Source organism: Phyllobates terribilis, unplaced genomic scaffold, assembly GCF_046119375.1.
Source record: "Phyllobates terribilis strain yellow unplaced genomic scaffold, ASM4611937v1 Scaffold_11__3_contigs__length_659146591, whole genome shotgun sequence".
Classification (NCBI taxonomy): domain Eukaryota; kingdom Metazoa; phylum Chordata; class Amphibia; order Anura; family Dendrobatidae; genus Phyllobates; species Phyllobates terribilis.
Genome location: NW_027362771.1, coordinates 268,387,844 through 268,401,822, shown reverse-complemented (window position 1 = coordinate 268,401,822; position 13,979 = coordinate 268,387,844).

The following is a 13,979-nucleotide window of genomic DNA, read 5'->3' as shown; positions in this document are numbered from 1 at the left end:
CCGCTTGCCACCAATTTGTCAGGAAAACGACACCCACTATTGGGTCAGACCTTGCAGCTCTCTGGCGCCCCCTTATCCTGCTGGTCAAACACGGTATTGACCGAGGATAAGCACGGGTGCAGCTGCTCTAGTTTATGTCGACTATTGCGGCACGTGATGTGACAGAACGTATATATACCACCAGTTCCTTCCAGGAACGTATATATACCTCCGACTGGCCACCCTCAAACCACAATATCACATAAATACTGGTATACTGCCACCACCGATCGCTTAACAGGTGGATCGGGTACCTGGTAGGTAACGTGAATTAGCGGGTGAGGAACGTGTTTGCTCGACATAGGACAAGAAGGACGAAACTGGTAAATAATTAATGATTTACTCCCAAAAGGGGGCAGTGTTTACAAAATATATACAAGATATTATAAAGGAGACAATTTACATGTATGCATAAACAGTTATTAAAATAAAAGGGATAAGTAATAGCAAAACCTGCTTCACAAGGTGATGGTCTCAGATTCTGTGGGGGGGACAGCTCCCCGGAAATTAGAGGTGATTCTTCTACGCCGCGTGGTGTGCTTGTGTCCGATGTCCCTGAGATGAATGACCTGAAAATGGCCGATTTGCTTTTTTGAAAAGCAGCCAAAACTCTGGGAGACACCCATTATTTACCTCACAAGGGGGGCTCGGCTTTGTGAGACCACCCAGCTGCATAGAACATAAAAACCTTCATGTTTCATATCTTGGTGTGGGGGGGTCCCACATCCAAGATGGAGACATCATGTTGGCCGTCACTAATTTTCCTGCAGATGGATATTAAACAGGACCTCTCTATGATGCTCAGAAGCTAAGAAACCAATTCCTCGATTTCTGGGGGTATCCCAGTTATGAAAAATATATCATTGCAACCAGAAAAATGTGAACATTCCAAAAATCTGGTCCCTGGGTTAGTGACCATCATGTGCGTTTTTAAATTCTACATTAACTGTACAAGCTTTTAAACAATGGGAATTTTGGAGGGAATAATCTAGTTTGAGCTACAAGCTGCGCTACACTGAGGGTTTACGACGCTAATAAAAATTCTTAGGGTGGGGGACAGCACTGCAGCTCTATGTCTTCTTACAAACGGATAGGGGGTGGGGGTTTTTCTTTTTTAAAACATCTCTCATTTTTAAAATTCGGGAAAAAATACCTTTTGCCTGACAGCGCATCCTATGGATGCACCATTTCTGGGGCGGCTGACGGCTGGTGTTTCTAGCCTGGGAGGGGGCCAATATTCATGGCACCCTTCCTGGGCTATTAATATCAGCCCCCAGCTGTCTGCCTAGACTTTGCTAGCTATTAAAATAGTGGGGACCCCATGTCATTTTTTTGGGGGTCCCTCATTTTAATAGCTAGTAAAGGCTAGGTATTCAGCTGGGGGCTGATATTAGTAGCCTGGGAAGCTCCGTGGGTATTACCCCCTTCCCAGGCTTCAAACATCTGCCCCAGGCGTCTGCTTAACCTCCGCTAGAGACTAATATTACGGGGAACCCCACGCCAATTTTTTTTTTAATAAATCCTTTATTTTAACACTAAATGACAAGTACAGTAAGCAACACTGTCACTGTACTTCTTATATATGTGACTGACATGTTTCTATCTATCTAATCTATGTGATGCTCTATCTTTCTGTTCTAAATTGTCGGGTACCGCTACTGAATTGCCGGTCGGTTTTTTTAAAGAGATGGTGCACGAAAACCCTATTATTTTTTTATAAATTGTCGGGTACCGGTGTATGCCGCTGATGAATTGCCGGCTTTTCATGTTTCACTGTGAGCACTGTTCCCATTGATTTGGGCAACCACCTCCCCCAATACATTCTACATTATTGTAAGTTGTTTTCCTTCATGTAGAATTAACCTGCAAGGAAAGAAAGGGTTTATTTTCATTCCGATATTTGTGTCCCATTGACTTGCATTGGTTTCCGGTATCGGAATCGGCGATATCCGATACTTTTTGAGTATCGTCCCGATCCAATCCGATCCGATATTTCCTGATATCGGAAGGTATCGCTCAACACTAGTGTTGAGCCACCCCCGTAGTGTTCGAGTTTGGTTCGGTTCGTCGAACACCCGTGTGTTCGCCGAACTGTTCGTCGAACACCTTCGAACACCGTTAAAACCAATGGCAGGCAAACAAAAACACATAGAAACACATAGAAAACACCTTCAAAGGTGTCCAAAAGCTGACAAACTGCTCAGAAGACACAACTAACACATGGAAAAGTGACAAGTACATATAGTCATGCGAAAAGAAAAGAGGTGGAGGAGTAAAAGGAGGGGGAGACACAGATATAGGCATGTCATGCCCTTCTAAAATCCAAAAAGTGAGAAGCCGACACGTTCAGTCCGCTCCTGCCCGTGCCACCTCCGTGTCGCCGGGTTTGTGCCAGAGCCGCGGTGAACCCTGACGGCCAGCCCCCCTCTCCCAATACTGGTGCCTGTCCGCTGGTGGGTCGAGCGAGCCCCCCTGTGGTGGAGGCAGCTCTAAGCTTTTTAATTTAAATTGTCTCTCTAATTTGAATAAATACACTTTAAATCCATTTACAAGGATCTATTGGAGGGCAAGTCTCATGCCAGCAGCCGCGTAATTCCAGCTCCAGTAGCGTCCACTAAAGCTGCTGCAGTTAAAAAGCTTTTATAAGGATCGAGCTCGACTGTCCACCGCAAGGCATCCTACTGCCAGTCCCAGCCCCTATGCCTTGGGGTGCCTCCTGATGCTCTTCACTGAGTATCCCGTGGTCCCGAAGCATTTCCTTTGCAAAAATGAAGTGTCCAAACTACAGGTGGTGTAGCTTGCTTAACAGCCGGGATAATCCGCTGACTAGCAGACCCTGCTACTAGGCACAAAGTATTTCCTGGGCTAGATGCAGTTAAAAATTTGTAATTAGATACTCTCGTTGGATGCTGAGAAAGCATTCCATAGAGTCTCCTGGCACGCCATATATGATTCTCTTAAAAAGCTTGGGGTAGGGGTCTAGGGGACCCTTTTATAGCCAAAATCACGGCCCTGTATCACAATACGTCACCTAGGCTGAAGATAAATGGAACTGTAGCACCCTGAGGGCTCGGTTGCTACAGAGGTATTGCACCTCACCCAGAGGTGTGATATCTCACTCTCAGGTAAGGAAGTAGTGTGGATCAGGACCCGACACCTGCATGCATTACACCACATTGCCGTGGGGCAGGGCGACCAATATGCCCCTGAGATGGGCACGACAGTCCCTGTCCCTGGCTGGAGTGGGGGGAGGGAACACTGAGGAAGGGGAACCCTGTAGTGCAGGAGCAGGGAGGAAGCAGTTCCTGGGTGCATTGAGAAGGGAGTATAAAAGTTGGGCACCATCTTAGTTCAGTGCAGAGAAGTCTGAGCAGAAGTGGCAGGGAGCAGGGGCTCTGCATGAGCTCTGCTCCGGAGGCAGGACTAGTAACAGAGGCCCAGGCCTGGAAGAGGGAGAAGGAAGGAAGAGGAGCGGAGAAGGCTCCAGGAACGAGGAACGAAGGGATCTCAGGGGTGCGGACGGGCGAGTCGCCACCGCACGCCCGAATCCACCTGCGTGGAGGGGTCAGGCCAAAGGGGGAGACCGGTCCCCGAAACTAGTGGAGGCAGGAAACGACCCTCAGCTAGAAACAGGAGGCTGTGACATTTTATGTGGCGCAGCCCCTCGCTACACCCGCTAGGAAGGCACCACATAGGGTCAAGGAAACTGGCGCCAAGTTTACCAAGAGGAGGCCCGAGGCAGCCGGACAGAAGGGTTGGTAAGAAAGGCCAGACAAAGGACACACAAAGGGGGTCCTGTGAAGCACTCCAAAGTTATCTGGGAGTTGTCTGAGCCCCTCACCTGGTGAGCACAGTACGACGTGGGCAGCCGTTACCTGCAGACGTGGTCTGGATAATAAGAACTGTGAGTAAAGGCCCTGGACTGCATCACTGACTCCGTGTCATTACTGCTGCTGCCCTGCACCATCACCCCCATCCTCCGCATACACTGCCCTGAGGCTATACTCCTCCCGTGGGGAGTTATGCTACGCTCTGCTGCACCCACAACACCAGCCTCAGCGGTCTGCCCTGGAGCGGCGGTTCACTCTGACCGCAATCCACGGGCGGCGTAGTCGGACATTTAAACATCAAAACCACCTCTCCCATCTATGTTATCTTAATTTTGGGCCCTTTATTGAACAACTCCATACAGACCACGGTTGGCAAGTTAGAACTGTAAGATTCACTACGTGAACCACTGGTGTTTTGTGGAAAAGCACATGTACACTGTGTTCCAAATTATTATGCAAAAAGTGTTTAGGAGTGATAAGGGAAGAATTTGTTTGTTTGTCAGTTAAACTCATTGATGGTGATGTGTGTCAGGGATCTTTATATCACTGTAAGCAATTGCAGACACCTGTGCTAATTAGTTTGGCAGGTGAGTCCAACGAAAGGCAAGACTACTTAAGAAGGCTGTCTCACATTATTAAGCAGCCTACATTTTCTGCCAAAATGGGAAAGAAAAAGGATGTGTCGGCTGCTGAGAAGCAACAAATTGTGGAGTGTTTAGGTCAAGGCATGACTACAATCAACATTGTGCGATGATCAGGATGAAGTGTCTTGGCAATCAAGAAGTATGTAGCTGATTCACAGTACACACGTGTGCGTGCTGATAAGGGCAAATTGAGGACTCTTTCCTACAGGCAATTACGTCAGGTTGAAAGAGCAGCGGCAAAAAAGCCTTGTCATAGCAGCAGACAAGTTTTTGAAGCTGCTGGTGCCTCCAACGTCCCCCGAACAACAAGATGCAGGGTCTTTCAGAGGTTTGCAGCTGTGCATACGCCATCCTGTCGACCTCCTCTATCCACTTCACACAAGCAGAAACGGCTCCAGTGGGCCAAACATTACATGAAGACTGATTTCAAAACTGTTTTGTTCACGGATGAGTGCCGTGCAGCGCTCGATGGTCCAGATGGATGGAGTGGAGGATGGCTGGTTGATGGACACCCCACGCAAACACGGCTACAGCGCCAACAAGGAGGAGGAGGAGTAATGTTTTGGGCTGGAATCATGGGGAGAGAGATTGTCGGCCCCTTTAGGATCCCTGAAGGCGCTAAAGATGAACTCCATAATGTATGTGGATTTTCTCAAACAGCACTTCCTGCCATGGTTCAAGAAGAAGAACCGTGTATTTCACAGCAAGATCATTTTTCTGCATGATAATGCACCATCTCATGCTGCACATAAAACATCTGCATCTCTGGCTGATATGGGCATAAAAGGGGACAAACTTATGGTGTGACCCCCATGCTCCCCTGACCTCTACCCCATTCAGAACCTTTGGAGCATCATTAAAAGGAGTGTCTATGATGGCGGGAGGCAGTTCACATCTAAGCAACAGCTCTGGGAGGGTATTCTGTCCTCATGCAAAACAATTGAAGCAGAAACCATCCAAAACCTGACAAATTCAATGGACGAGAGAGTTCAGAAGCTCCTTTCGAACAAGGGGTCCTATGTGAAAATGTAACATCACCCAGAATAAAGTTTTGAGTTGAAAACTGTTTGATTTCAGTTTCTAACAACCTGCTAATGCTTATAATTTCAAAAATGACCATTTTTTTGGTCTTTATTAAAATGAAAAGGTTGATCGAAAAGTTTGGGGGATCTAAGAGTGTGGCAACCCAGTAGTCATGATTACTTCGAATTCTGACAATATGAGGGTCATGCTGCAGGTAGTGCAGCAAGAAGGCACTTATGTGTCTTGCGCATCTCGGAGCCCCAAAATTATTTTCCGGGCTAGATGCAGCTAAAAATTATTATTAATTTTAAATCTGGTGAAGCTTTAGTATAGATGGCCTAATAGGATCAGTGCTGCACACTGCTACAAAGCCCAAATTATTTTCCAGCCAAGATACAGATAAACATGATTAGTAATTTGAAAGCTTAAAACGGTTGGTAGGGTGATTTTAACCAATTATCAAGCTTTTACTCTCCCCAGGATGACACAGGGGTAGAAAAGTCGTTTCGGATCCATGATTTGTTCATCTTTATGAACGTGAGTCTGTCTACATTATCAGTGGAGAGCCGCGTGCGCTTATCTGTCAGCACACCACCAGCAGCGCTGAACACACGTTCAGACAGAACGCTGGCTGCGGGGCATGACAAGATCTCCAAGGCGTAAGTGGCTAGCTCCGGCCATTTATCCAGATTGGAAGCCCAAAAAGAGCAAGGGTCCAGTGACACAGTCATGGCTTCAATGTTTACTTGGAGATACTCCTGTACCATCGTCTCTAGGCGTTGACTATGTGTCAGACTTCTTGTCTCCTGTGGCCTTGCAAAGGATGGGCTAAAAAAGTGGTGAAATGATTCCGCAAAATTGATGTTACCAGCAGATACTGTGGTTCTGTTACGGTTTGAGTGCTGAACACTTGACGGTCCCACGGTTGGCAAGTTGGAACTGTGAGATTCACTACGTGCACCACTGGTATTTTGTGGAAAAGCACATGTAAGATTCTGCAACAGTCTCTGCTGATACTCCTGCATGCGTGCATCCCTTTCTATGGCAGGAATAATTTCTGCAAATTTACTTTTGTACCGGGGATCTAACAGTGTGGCAACCCAGTAGTCAGGATTATTTCTAATTCTCACAATTCGAGGGTCATGTCGCAGGTAGTGCAGCAAGAAGGCACTCATGTGTGTTGCGCATCCAGGAGCACCAAGTCCCTGTTGTGTTGGTGGCGAGGTAACAATCATGCTTCCTTCCTCTGTCTTCTCCCCCCAACCTCGCACAACAGAAATGTGATCAAGGTCTCCCTCATCTGATGAGTCTTCCATCAGTTCGTCCTCCACTTCTTCCTGGGCTCCTGCACCTTCCTCACTAGTTTGGCTGCTACCATGCGCCCTGGTAAAACCATCTCCCCCACCCTCACATGCTTGCCGCCTTGGTGCTGCCGACCGTCTGGACCTTGCAGATGTTAGCCCTTCCGCATACAACTCCTCCTCCTCTACTTCCTCCAACTCCTCTTGTGCCACCACCTGACTCCGAATTCTGTTTAACATGTTCTCCAGCATGTAAATCACCGGAATAGTCATGCTGATAATGGCATCGTCAGCACTAAACATCTTCGTCGCCATTTCAAAACTGTGCAGAAGGGTGCATAGGTCCCTGATCGGAGACCACTCCCCCAGCGTGATTTGACCCACCTCTGGATCTCGTTGGCCCAGGCTATACGTCAGAACGTATTGCACCAGGGCTTGTCGGTGCTGCCACAGTCGCTGCAACATGTGCAGAGTTGAATTCCACCGGGTAGGCACATCGCATTTTAGCCGGTGAAGTGGCAGGCCCAACGACTTCTGTAGAGATGTAAGTCGCTGAGCTGCGGGATGCGAACGGCGGAAGTGAGCACACAGCGACCGTGCCCTCTGCAGAAGGCCATCTAGTCTGGGATAGTGGGCTAAAAATTGCTGGACAACCAGGTTCAACACGTGAGCCATACAAGGCACGTGTGTGACATTGCCCCGGCGAAGGGCCGCACCCAGGTTTGCAGCATTGTCGCACACGGCCTTCCCTGGTTTCAGGTCCAGTGGAGACAACCATTCATGAAATTGGTTCTCCAGAGCTGACCACAACTCCTCAGCTGTGTGACTCACATTTCCCAGACATTTCAATGTAAAAACCGCCTGATGACGTTGAGCCCTACTGCCAGCATAGTAAGGAGGTGTGCAGGATCCCTTCTGCGCAGTTAGAAAGCTTGTGGCATGACCAGACAGGCTTTGGGTGCAGGTGGCAGACCGAGAGGAGGTTGAGGAGGCAGAAGCAGTGGAGGAACTTTGAGATAAAGAGGATTGACGCACAACTCGTGGGGGCGGCAAGACTTGGACAGCAGCCCCTTGTCCTGCTGTCACCATAGTTACCCAGTGCCCAGTCAGCGACATGTAACGCCCCTGTCCATGCCTACTCGTCCAAGTGTCTGTGGTGAAATGCACCCTGTCACACACAGAGTTTCTCAAAGAAGCGGTGATGTTGTGTGCGACATGCTGGTGGAGCGCAGGCACACCTTTCTTTGAGAAGTAGTGCCGACTGGGCATCTGGTACTGGGGCACTGCGACGGACATAAGGTCTCGAAAATCCTCTGTGTCCACCAGGCGGAAAGGCAGCATTTCTGTAGCCAAGAGCTTGCAGATGGTGAAATTCAACCTCTTAGCTTTCTCATGGCTAGGAGGAAATGGTCTTTTACTTGTCCACATCTGAGGGACCGAGGGCTGGCTATTGTGCTTAGACAGGGTTGATAAGGGTGTCCCCGGCAAACTGATGGTCTGTGAGGAAGATGCAGGCGGACATGTTAGGTTGCCTTGATCCAAAGGTGGTGCTATCGATGTCGGACAGCGCTCAACACCAGCTGGTGTTACCACCTCCAAAGAAAATGATGACCTGCCAATCACGCTGGCTGTTGCGGGTAAAGAGGTGGCAGGTCTGCGCCCCAAAACAGGTGTGACTGCTGTCCCTCCAGTCACAGAGGATGAAGAGGCCGCGGATGCACAAGATATGGCAGACGGTGGTTGGCCCGGCCGGCTAGGCCGCATTGTAGCACACTGAGCTTCCCACTGCAACTTATGCTTCATGTCCATGTGCCGGTTCATGCATGAAGTACTCAAACTATGTATTTTTTGGCCTCTACTTAGCTTTTGCTGACAAATGTTACAGATAACACGAGTTGGGTCATCTTTATCGATCTGAAAAAATGCCCAGGCTATGCAAGGCTTAGCACCCATGCGACCTGAAGAGCCACCACGACTTGTGGTGAGAGGCAGAGTTGTGTTTGAGGATGCAGTTGTTGACGTGCTTCCAGTACTACGTCTCTGTCCAGGAAGGCGCAACCTGACCTCGTCGTCACTAGCATCTTCCTCCACCTCCTCTGCTGACCTCATCTCTTGGCTGACTGTGGGTTGACAGTAAGTGGGATCTCCAACCTCATCATCATCACCCTGTGCGTTATCACACCCGTCGTCCTCAGAGCCAACCTGTTCCTGCCCTGACAAAAAACTAAAGTTGTCGCTCCAATCAGGTATTTGAGTCTTATCATCGTCTTCCTCATTGTCTCCACCAACAGGAGTTACAGTTTGGGAATGAGGGTCTACATTATGGTCAGACTTCTGCGTCTGGTCCTGGATCCGACTCATAAAGATTCTGGGCATCAGTGCAGATCATTTCCTCGTCTGGATTCACAGAAGCGCTGGAGTCGACCTCTGATTCCCAGGCTATAGTATGAGTAAACAGCTCTGCAGACTCAACCATCTGTTCTACCTCATACTCAGACGGGCAGCTGGAGATTTGGGAGCTGTGAGGAAGCAAGTGCGATTGGGGTGACACCTTTGAGGACTGGAGTATTTGTGATGTTGAAGTTGATGTGGAGGAGAGCCCACTTAAAGGAGCACTTGATATCCGTTGAAGCACCTGCTGTTTTTGTGCCTCATCTGGAATTTGTAGCGATTGGCGTGGCCGTAAGAAAGGGATCTTATCACATTGTCCGCTAAAAGAAGTAGACATTTTAGTTTGGCTGGAAGATGGTCTTTCTTCTGCAGATGTTACTGTTGCTTTAACACCTACCCCACGGACACAACCTTTTTTCCCCTTCCCAACACGCCTATTCCCCTTTCCACCAGCAGCAGGCCTTTTTCCACTCATTTTGGTGGTTAACTAATTAACAGCTCTGGAGTTGTTTGCACAAAAAAACAATGGATGGGAACCGAGCAGAGCTGAGTGGCCAAACTGCGGTATTAGGCCAAAACTATTGGCTGGGTTAGATGCAGAAAAAAATTATATTCAATTTGCAACCTGATGGAGGTCAGTATAGATGGACTAATAGAGAAAGTCCCACACACTGCTAGAAGGCCAAATATTTTTTCAGAGCTAGATGCAGATAAAAATTATTTTTAATTTGCAACCTGATGGAGGTCAGTATAGATGGACTAATAGAGAAAGTCCCACACACTGCTAGAAGGCCAAATATTTTTTCAGAGCTAGATGCAGATAAAAATTATTTTTAATTTGCAACCTGATGGAGGTCAGTATAGATGGACTAATAGAGAAAGTCCCACACACTGCTAGAAGGCCAAATATTTTTTCAGAGGTAGATGCAGAAAAAGATATATTCAGTTTTCAACCTGATGGAGGTCTGTATAGATGGATTAATAGAACAAGTCCCACACACAGCTAGAAGCCCAATATTTTTTCAGAGGTAGATGCAGAAAAAAATATATTCAGTTTGCAACCTGATGGAGGTCAGTATAGATGGACTAATACAACAAGTCCCACACACAGCTAGAAGCCCAATATTTTTTCAGAGGTAGATGCAGAAAAAAATATATTCAGTTTGCAACCTGATGGAGGTCTGTATAGATGGATTAATAGAACAAGTCCCACACACAGCTAGAAGCCCAATATTTTTTCAGAGGTAGATGCAGAAAAAAATATATTCAGTTTGCAACCTGATGGAGGTCAGTATAGATGGACTAATACAACAAGTCCCACACACAGCTAGAAGCCCAATATTTTTTCAGAGGTAGATGCAGAAAAAAATATATTCAGTTTGCAACCTGATGGAGGTCTGTATAGATGGACTAATACAACAAGTCCCACACACAGCTAGAAGCCCAATATTTTTTCAGAGGTAGGTGCAGAAAAAAATATATTCAGTTTGCAGCCTGATGGAGGTCTGTATAGATGGATTAATAGAACAAGTCCCACACACAGCTAGAAGCCCAATATTTTTTCAGAGGTAGATGCAGAAAAAAATATATTCAGTTTGCAACCTGATGGAGGTCAGTATAGATGGACTAATACAACAAGTCCCACACACAGCTAGAAGCCCAATATTTTTTCAGAGGTAGATACAGAAAAAAATATATTCAGTTTGCAACCTGATGGAGGTCTGTATAGATGGACTAATACAACAAGTCCCACACACAGCTAGAAGCCCAATATTTTTTCAGAGGTAGATGCAGAAAAAAATATATTCAGTTTGCAACCTGATGGAGGTCAGTATAGATGGACTAATACAACAAGTGCCACACACAGCTAGAAGCCCAATATTTTTTCAGAGGTAGATGCAGAAAAAAATATATTCAGTTTGCAACTGATGGAGGTCAGTATAGATGGACTAATACAACAAGTCCCACACACAGCTAGAAGCCCAATATTTTTTCAGAGGTAGATGCAGAAAAAAATATATTCAGTTTGCAACCTGATGGAGGTCTGTATAGATGGATTAATAGAACAAGTCCCACACACAGCTAGAAGCCCAATATTTTTTCAGAGGTAGATGCAGAAAAAAATATATTCAGTTTGCAACCTGATGGAGGTCTGTATAGATGGATTAATAGAACAAGTCCCACACACAGCTAGAAGCCCAATATTTTTTCAGAGGTAGATGCAGAAAAAAATATATTCAGTTTGCAACCTGATGGAGGTCAGTATAGATGGACTAATACAACAAGTCCCACACACAGCTAGAAGCCCAATATTTTTTCAGAGCTAGATGCAGAAAAAAATTATATTCAATTTGCAACCTGATGGAGGTCAGTATAGATGGACTAATAGAATGATTCTATGCCCAAAAGATTTTACTTCACTAGGTGCAGTAAAAAAATTGGTATTCTATACACAGGTGGTATATCTTCCAACACAGATAGGCTACTCCACTGACTAACACACTCTGCAATAGGCCAAAAAGGATTAGCTTTGCTAGATTCAGCCAAATGCTGTGAAAAAAACTTGCACAGCACTGGCACAGACCTGCCTGGCAAAAACTGATAGGAACTGATGTAACCTAGTCCTGAAAAGGACTCCAATTACAATTAGTCTTTACTCCCACAATCTATCTATTTAAGAGCACAGACCTGCCTGATAAAAGTCGTAGGAAATGCTGTAACCTAGTCCTTAAAAGGACTGCAATCACAACTATTCCCTACTCCCAAGCTATCTGTAGATTTGTGCGAAAATTGGCTTGAAATTAACAGGGCATAGCGCACTCAGCAACAGCAGTGCCGTCTAACACGCAGCTGCAGCAGTGAGAAAATGGTGGCGACGGGGAAAATGGCTTGGTCTTATAGGGCAAGGACATGTGACATACACTGCCAATGACACATGCCCTTGCTTGTGTGAAAAAAAGCACTTCGCTCCGTGTGTGCGCTGCTGATAGGCTGACAGATTGCACCTCCCCACTGTAAATGCGGGAAAGAGAAAAAAAAAATGGAGATCTTCATTGTTCCTGTAGAGATCCATCCCCTGCCCCTCCCCCCACCCCGCTGTACACTCAAACTGCGTATTAACATTAATTTTCATCATTACTGAGAAAAAATCCAGTTATGATTTTGGTGCACGAACAGTTATCGAACATAACCTCGAACAGCCGAATTTTTCTCAAATTGTTCGTGTTCGCCGAACGGCTCGAACACCGCCCAAAACAGCTCGAATTTAAGATTGGCGAACAGTTCGAGTAGAACAACGCTCATCTCTACTCAACACTAATTCTGACGAATGATTATGACAAATGATTTTGACGAATGATTCTGACGAATGATTCTAACGAGTGATTCTGACAAGTGATTCTGACGAGTGATTCTGACGAATGATTCTGACAAGTGATTCTAACGAGTGATTCTGACAAGTGATTCTGACGAATGATTCGGACGAGTGATTCTAACAACTGATTCTGACGAAGTATTCTGACGAGTGATTCTGACGAGTGATTCTGACGAGTGATTCTGACGAGTGATTCTGACGAGTGACTTTTACAACTGTAATAATAATAATTAAAAAAAAAGCAACTATTCGCTGATGGGACTTGAACCCAAAATTCTGTGTCCCAAAGCCAGTGTACTAACCACTAAGCTATTAACTTAGTTGTAAAAACCTTCGAGTTCTATTTGGTTATATGATTTTCAGTGCAAACTTGTCTAAAACTCATTGGGACGTATGCACAGACTGCAAGCAAGCCAAATTCAAATGATGTTTGATTCTGATGTGTGAGTCTGATGTGTGACTTTCTTCAAACATCAGAATCAGAATCATAATGACTTTTAGTCACCCTGAGTATTTTCATGGTTGATCTCATAAGACAAGAAAAGCTGCCAGCTGCTATCATTTGACTCGATAGCACAATGGTAAGGCATTAGTCTCTGAAACTACAGTGTCAGAGTTCAAATCCTGATAGGAATAAGATAATTATTATTTATTTTTTTTTTTTTAAGGGTCCTCTTGGTGAGCACACTTAAGTCTTGCCTGTTAGCAGTCTGGCACACATGGCTGAGTTTATGTTATGATGCCTTTCTCGTGACCCTCGTGTTGTCCAAATTTTGGGTGAAAGTCATTACTAGCTGGTGATACCTCTAGACCCACCCTACAAGGAGAACTTTCTGTCTTTTATTTCTGCGCAGGACAGGCCCAATAAAATAGGGCAGTACGAGAAGGCCCTTGTTGCGGAATTATTTAAAAAATTTCCATCTGAAAACGCTGGCGGCAGAACTCACAATTCGTTGGACAACCATGGAGTACAGGCGAGAGAGACACAAATGCAATTCAGCAGAGGCAGGGAAACACTGTCAAAGTTCTGGGACAGTTTTCTCAGACCCTCCCATCGCAGAGGCCCTGAGGCGTGGGGTACTCTCACAAGGAGGGAAAAGTTTTGGAAGATGGTGAGGGAGTACCTTGCCGACCGTACCAACGTCCTCCGTGATTCCTCTGTGCCTTATAATTATTGGGTATCCTTGCTGGACATGTGGAATGAACTAGCTCTCTATGCCTTGGAGATACTGACCTGTCCTGCCGCTAGAGTTCTGTCAGAGCGGGTTTTTAGTGCCACTGGTGGAATTATAACTGATAAGCACATCTGCCTGCTGACAGGCTGACTCTTATAAAAATGAACAAGGGCTGGATTGGGCCAGACTTCTCAACACCCTGA